Source organism: Carassius gibelio, chromosome A23 (assembly GCF_023724105.1).
Source record: "Carassius gibelio isolate Cgi1373 ecotype wild population from Czech Republic chromosome A23, carGib1.2-hapl.c, whole genome shotgun sequence".
Classification (NCBI taxonomy): Eukaryota; Metazoa; Chordata; class Actinopteri; order Cypriniformes; family Cyprinidae; genus Carassius; species Carassius gibelio.
The window spans coordinates 2,612,492-2,620,849 of NC_068393.1; positions in this window are offsets into that span (position 1 = coordinate 2,612,492).

Consider the following 8,358-nt stretch of genomic DNA (forward strand, 5'->3'; position numbering starts at 1 on the left):
AGCTCAAAATACAGAAGAAAAAATTATACCTATAAATACCAATATGAATCCCAAAGCAGGATCGTGTAAATATTATGTGTATTTGAGATGGGTAAAGAATAGGACCAGTAAACAGATCTTAGAAAGATAATTTATCAGCATCCTCATAACATAATAAACAAAATAGAGAAACGTAGATTCATTGTAAGACACTTCATGTCCCACGGCCTTCCCTCTCTCAGAGCCACGGTGCTCCAAGCCAACTCACTCTGGCTTCTAAAAGATAGACTCCGGGCGGAGAGAAGTTGGATTAAAAAACTGGGTACATTATACCCCAGGGGCCTCAATGAGGTCTGAGAGAGGGAAGGCCTGAGTAAATCTCAATTGCTCTCTATCATTATATGCTTTATATATTTTCTTTCTTAAAAATAACCCTTGGCCCTTAAGAACTACCCAGGGTAAATACACTACACCTAAACCTAATCAGGTCAACTGCACTACACTTAAACCTAACCAGGACAACCGCTCTACAGCTAAACCTAACCAGGACAACCGCTCTACAGCTAAACCTAACCAGGACAACCGCACTACACCTAAAACCTACCCATTCTACCACTAATGATTTGAAACCTATGTAATTATATGTATTGTATTATAAATAATGAATATAACAGAATATTAATTTGAAATCTCCTTTTATTGGGAGGATGTTGTGGGCCTGGGCTATGGGGCTCTGCTCGAACGGTGAAAACAGGTGGCCATCAGGAGTATAAGAAGGACAGTGCATTTACCGATGTTAAACTATGTTTCAGCTTCTGGATCTCATTCGTTCCTAATCCTAACCCAGTACTGCTAAATTTAAGGCTGAACCAAACCACACCCTAAACTTAACCTTCACAAACCCAGCGGTTTAAAAACCTAGCTGGTTCAACTCGAACACTGCTAAATTTGAGGCTGAACTAAAACACACCCTCACTTTAACCGTTACAGAACCAGTGATTATAGTCTAACGATGACACTTACCGTCCTTGGGGACAAGGCAGTCTGGCTGAAACAGGACTTCATGGCAGAACGCGATGCTGGGTTGGGATCGTCGGACTCTGAATTTGGAGCTGTGGTCTGGTGAGTACTGCTAAATTTAAGGCTGAACCAAACCACACCCTAAACTTAACCGTCACAGGCCCAGCGGTTTAGAAACCTAACCGGTTCAATTCGAACACTGCTAAATTTAAGGCTGAACTAAAATACCTGTATTTAGCCATCACTGACCCAGCGTTTAAAAACCACATCAAATCTTTTAATTGGATCACTCCTTCCCGGTTCTCCTTTTCTCCGCCAGGGGGAGCGGAAGAGGCGGGACAGGGGGGCAAACCCAAGTCCAGACAGGCTTGTTGGGAGGTGCGGGACCCAGACAGGCCTAGTCACCTTCTGGTTTGCTTTAAATTGAAACTCTTAGACCTTTAATGGTTTAATGGCTTACATTTTTACAGTTTTAATATTTATTTTTAATTTTTCATGTTTATTTTTATATTTATATTTATATGTATGATATTATTGACATGCTAATTTTAACATACTCATACCTTTAGTAAAGCTGTTGAAGATTTTTTCCTATTTTTCTTCCATTTAGTTTACATTTATATTACTAACAAGCTAACTTTGACGTGCTGATGCCTTTGGTAGTAATCTTTTAAAAGTTTTTTTTATGAATTTTATATTTATGATATTACTGAAATGCTAACTTTGGCAGATTGCTTTTGAAGGTGTCGGTGTTTTAAAGGTTTTTATTATTATTATTTTTATACTTATATGTGTGGTGTTATTGGCATGCTAATTTCAACTTACTGATACCTTTAATGGTAATCTATTGGAGGTTTTTCTATTTATTCTACATTTATATTTTTAACGTTAACTTTGATGTGCTGATGCCTTTGGTGGTAATCTGTTAAGGGTTTTTAATTTAAACTTTATGATATTACTGAAAGGCTAACTTTGGCAGATTGCTTTTGAAGGTGTCAGTGCTTTGAAGGTCTTTATATATACAATATTAAGTAAGTAAACTTTATTTATATAGCACCTATCACAGAAAGAATCACAAAGTGCTTTACATATAGCAAATTAACAAACTTAAAAATGATTTAAAAAAACTTAAACATCATACAAAACATAATAGCTCAGTCAACTGAAAGATTGACTGAATAGAAGTGTCTTTAGCTGTTTTTTTAAAGAATCAACAGAATCGACCACACTCAGAGACAGTGGCAGGGCATTCCACAGTTTGGGAGCAACTGCTTGAAAGGAGCGGTCTCCCCGAGTTTTAAGGCGGGTTTTAGGGACAATCAGGAGATTTTGACCTGAGGAACGAAGAGTACGGAAAGAAGAATAAGGGGTAAGCATGTCTGCGATATATTGGGGGGCCTGTCCATGTAATGCTCTAAAGGTTAAAACTAAAATTTTATAATTAATTCTAAATTTTACCGGAAGACAGTGGGGAGTAAATAAAATCGGACTAATGTGTGTCCTTCTGTTGGTTCCTGTTAAAAGCCTGGCTGCTGCATTTTGCACCAATTGAAGACGGTTCAGAGAAACATTGTTAAAACAAGTAAAAAGAGAATTACAGTAATCTAACCTTGAAGAAATAAAAGCATGAATGGTCATCTCCAAGGTAGCTCTGGGCAATATTTTTCTCAATTTAGAAATATTTCTCAAATTATAAAAACAGTTTCTGACCAACTGTCTAGAATGACCATCCAGAGACAACGATTGGTCGAACAAAACACCCAGGTTTCTTAGGCTCAACTTGATGGATTAGTCTAAGGAACAGAGGTGTTGTTTAATTTGAGGTATTTTTTGTTCTGGAGCAATGATCAAAGTTTCAGTCTTTTTTATATTCAGTTGTAAATAATTGTTGTATAACCAAGTCTTAATGCATGGCAGGCATATTATCAACAGACTAACTTTAAAATACTGATATTACTTACAGAAAGATAAAGAAAGAGGTATTGGGAAAACTAATTTTAAACTAAGAAGAGTGTATCTAAAACCCCCTGGGAGTAAGCCTAGAAATGTGTTTGGAGCAGCAATTTTGATACTTATTGAGCTTGATAAAACTTACTTTCAAAGTATAGGAAGTATGTGGAGCCAACCGTTTTAATGCCCTCTGATTCACTTCAAGAGGTAACTATTAAACCTTAATTAGTAATGTGTTAATGATTAATAGAGTAATATTAGCATTAGCACGCTAACGTAAGTGAATTAATATTAACAACGGAACAATTAGGCAACAGAGATCAGAAAACAGGCTTTAAATTAAGAAAAAATGTTATTTCAAATCAACAGAATCAAATTAACATCTCTACTAATTACTGGTTTAAGTTGAAAACCCATTTGACTCAATCCAGACCCCAACCATGCAATGGGGATTGTTCTTTTCTCTGCCCGGGGTGCCCTTTAGTGGCCAGTAGAAAGTAGGCCTGTGCACAATATTTTCTGGGGCCTTAGGGCCCTAGATGTAGGATTTTTTTATTCCTCTAACCAAGCCCGTGCCACTGCCTCTGGGCTTTTGGGTCGCCCTGGGTCGGGATGGGATGATCTCGTGGGGCCCACGTCCCTCGTTGTAGGTCTTGCGAACTGGATCTTGAGTATTCGGTGATCATCTGATAATGTTCAGTGAATTGATGCAAAAATATCAGTAAAAACAAAATAGTTAATCACACCAAAATGGATCATGACCCACCAAAAAGTGCTGATATTTAGTGGTTTAATGTGTGTGTGTGCAGGCACGCCCCCTTAGAAACAGTTTAAATAGGAATGAGTTACTGGAACCTTTCATTTTGTGTTTAAGCTTCCCTGAAGAAGGAAAAGAAATTCCGAAACGTCGCAATAAGGCTTGAACAGACCACTTTAAGGCCTCCATCAGTGTGGGGTATGATGTTGAGAGCCACAGAAATTATCTAGTAGGTTCCAAAAATTATTTTCTTCAATCCAAAACTATGTTGAGATGTGTTAAGTCAAATTAATGATTGTTCTTTGGGGTTTAAACCGATTTTCTCCATCCATACAGATGCCGAGTTCTCTTTAAAAATGTTGAAAGATGCACTGTACCACACCATTCTGTTGTGCAAACCTAATGGAAACAACCATAAGCATTCTAGCCCTATTTTGGATTTTTTGCACTGATCCAAGAGCATTTTTGTTTGGTTTTAGACTTCTTCGTGGGCCTCCGGGATTGTTCTTTTCTTGGCCCAGGGTGCCCTTTAGTGGCTAGTAGAAAGTAGGCCTGTGCACATCCATTTCTGGGGCCTTAGGGCCCTAGATCTTGGATTTTTCACTCCCCTAAACCACAACCATAGGGTTAGGAGTCAAACTCTTTAACCGCTAGGCCATGACTTTCAGAGGAAACACTTCCTCTGAAAGTCAAAAAGTAAAAACTGCTTTACCATAGACTTTCAAAAACACAAAATAAATATGTACTCCCTTGTGTGGCAGTTGTTACGTCACCTGCCGTGTTTAGCCAATTGAGGGCGCTCACAGGCTATAAAAAGGTAAATGATGTGCTACCTGAGATACGTCACCTGTTGAATTGTTGCGTCGGTAACGCGTTTCCGTCACTTCCGCACTGCCGTCATTCCCTGGCGCTAGCAAACATCAAGGTAAGCAGAAAGCGCTTCTAGTGTGTTGGCTGTGGCTCCGTTATTTGGTTAATACAGTTTTCATGTGTGTTTATAGGTTGCAATTAGTTTGGAGCATCGGTTTCGATTCAGTGATTGCTGCCGTGCGGCTATGTAAACAAGCCGTGCGTAGACTTTAACGACGGTAGGATGAATGCTTTGTGTATTTATTCATGACGCACATATTATAGCAACTGAAAAGTTGAGAACGATAACTTGCCCCCTTTCTCAGCTGTGAGACCCAATGCAGTCGCTGTAATTTTGTTAATTCCTACCCTGGCCTTGGTTGTAAGAGTCCTGTCGTGTGTGCTATTCAAATCTCCTCGACGATTGGTAAGGTATTTTTGATCTGTTCCTGTATTGGGATGGGAGAGAACCAATCTAACAGAGTCTCGTTTTTGTGTATAGGTTTGGGGAAGCCAGTAGCTGCTTTTCATTTGAGGCACTCGTGTCCTTTTACAGCTGCATTGCTGTCCTGTTTCCAGAAACTATTTTTTATTATTATTTTCTTTTCCCAAATAATACTTTGGGTTTCTAATATTATCTTGTTTTCAAATCTTGTTTTCCTCGATTTCTTGTTTTTTTCAATATTGTTGCTCTGGTTGTTTTTCATTGATTTTGTCTACCTGCCTCAGTTGCATTCTCTGCTATTCTTTTTGATATTTGAATTGTTTTACGACAAAGTCCTAATTGCATGACTTCCTTTCTGTCTTCATATTCCTATATCTTGTTGAATTTGTTTATTTCTGTGGTAGGTTTATATTGTTTTTGTTTCTTTTTTTTATTGTGATTTATTTACTGGCCACATGCTCTTCTCCAGTGGCTGTGTTTATTCCATATATTTGGATATTTGTTAAATTTAGATTTTCTTTTGCAAATATAAAATCTGCAGCTACCTCGCGGAGAGGTCACAGTAACAATATAAATGAATACAAAAGTATTTCTTTTTTTTTTGTTTAATTAACCTAGTTTCAGAGAAACTGTTTATTTGGGATATATATATATATATATATATATATATATATATATATATATATATATATATATATATATATATAAATAATATTTTTGTCTTGGCAGGGTCTGGGCACCAGGGCAGAGGACCAGCTTATTTTAGGTGGTGGCACCCCCATCACGGTGTGCAGTGATTTCTCACAGTGTGTTGTGGTGCGTCTTCAAGTGTGTGTGTGTGTGTGTGTGTGTGTGTGTGTGCACACCGTGATTCATTTATAGGTGGTGTGGTCTGGTCAGCCGCTGTCCTGTGGTAAGCTCCAGCCCTTGCCTTTTGGCGTTGTATAAAATTTCTCTTGGTGGCCCATTGGGCTGAATAACCAAATGCTCCATTGCCCTATTTTAATATTGGTTTTAACTGTCAATAAAAAGATTATTTTTATATTGTGTCTGACTCGTATATAATTGGTGATACGAACCTGTGTTTGCCCTTTTAAAAGGTGGTTTGATTAAAATCTTTGGGTGAAATTCCCATCGTGGCGTAGTCTGGTTATATTTATTATTGTAAGTCGCTCCCCCGTGACGTAACATTTTCAGTCTCCACCGACCCCCCCCACGCCACACTTGCAACAAAAAATAATGTAGAAAAAAAACGTATCAACATGAAAAATTGCTTAAATTAAATAAAATCTTCACATTAAAGTGAAATGTTTTCAATATCAAAAATATATCAATGAACAAAAACTAAAATCTAGTGCTTAAAAGTAGTACTGAAATAAGAAGTTTCACTCAGACATCTGCTAAGAGGCTATTGCGTTTGGATTTAAAAGAATGGAATGTGTGCACACGTGTAGAGTTCTCCCTGCAGCGTGTAAGGTACAATTCGTAGGCCAGGCGATGGCTCAGATGAACATTCCCAACCACATACGACACCTCCAAGTCTGACAACCGAGAATGTGAACTTGCAGGTAAAGATGACAATTCAATCCTTTCCACGACCACCTCTTCAGGTTTCTGGAAGGAGATGTAATCACCATTCTGAATCATTCCGACACAACTGAGGAATACAAGAACAGTGATGACTCTGGTTTTGGGCATGACTCTGGGGAGGCGCTCCAAGCATTTTTCTAGCCAGGGCATACCATTCTCTATGTATTACTTCAGGTTTCTTGAGTATGAAAGATCAAGTTCCTCTATTCTGAAAAACACGTCACCTTGGTATGCTGCTGCACGAGATGCCATGGAAGGAGTTTCATTCACCTGGTGCAGCTCAATGTAATCCTTGAAATTCCACGTCGCCTTGAGATGACGTTGCTCATCACAATCGGATATGAGGAAAGTACTTTATTTCAGACATACCAAGCTCCAGACACCTGGCAGGATCAGAATGCATATAGATCACCATGTTGACAGCCCTCCCAAATGTGTGGGGATATCCAAATGCCTTTCTGTCGCATACTTCACAGCAAAACTCCCTCACAGTGTGGCAGTCAACTAGGTTGCCAATTGGACGGTCGGGGTCTTTAAGAACCTGCAGCGGCAACCTGTCATTCCATTGGTGGAGGTCGGAAAGGATAATTTTCATTTAACTCCTGGCCCACAAACTGGTTAACCACTAGAAGTAAATCAGACAGCGGAAGGCGAAGACTCCCCACACTAGCACTGCCAATGGGTGCCAAACCAAGAAATCCCCTCATCCTGGTCAGGCTATTTGGATGAGAAGCACTCACGCCGAGGTATGCCGCATACTGCCTTGAGAATGCACACACAGGCCGACCAAAAAAGAGTTCCTCCACTGCCAACTCTAGCTGGAAGGCAGTCCAGCTCCTTTCAAATCCATCCAGGCCTTTACTGGACTGCAAAAGGTCAAACAAAGCTGTACTTAGATATTTGCCAACAGGCTGTACAACGTGTCGCAGTCCTAGGCCTTCATTATTGTCCTGAAAGGGAACAATCATGGGCACGGACTCAAGAAAGTTGTCAATCATGGGTGAAATGAAAAAATGACTAGCTTGCAAGACCTCCTGATATCCTGCTTGAACCAAAAATACACCCTCAATACTCAAATTGGTCCTGGTAACTGTCTTCAGGGACAGATCATCCAGGTATTTAACATACCTCTCCGCATTGATCATGATCACACCCGTCTTCGCGAAAAACCTGCCTCAGCATTGCATCGACATCTAAAGGCATGTTGTCAATATTGCTCTGGAAGTTGGCTGCTTCAATCATTGAGTACACAGGAAACAAGGTTCCCCGGGTACCCTCCACCTCCTGTATCCCACAGCGAGACCAGGGTAGATCCACAGTGGGGTCTGTTGACTGCACAGTGGAAGCAGCATGGTATGACACGTTAATGACACCCTCTGTGTTGACTAAACTGCCCAAGTCAAAGGGCCGCTCATCCTTCTGATCAAACTTGGTGATGGTCAGCAGGATTTCCATATCCAGATCGTTGTTAACTGCTAATACAGCATGATGAAGCAGCTTCAAGATGAACTTCTGATCAAGATAAACTAGATATTCATCCTCCCCAAGTTGTTCAGATTGGTCTTCTGGGTTGTTGGCCTCTCTAAATCATGCGGTGCAAGGATCTTCAGCTGCCTCTGAAATTCACTGAATAAAGCATTGATAAGTCCAACGGCATGAGCCTTTGACATCAACTCACTTTTGAACATTGGATTGGGCTCGGTTGGGGTTGGCTGGGACACAACTTATGCTTAAAAAATAGTCACCATCCACAAAGCCTAGTACACTT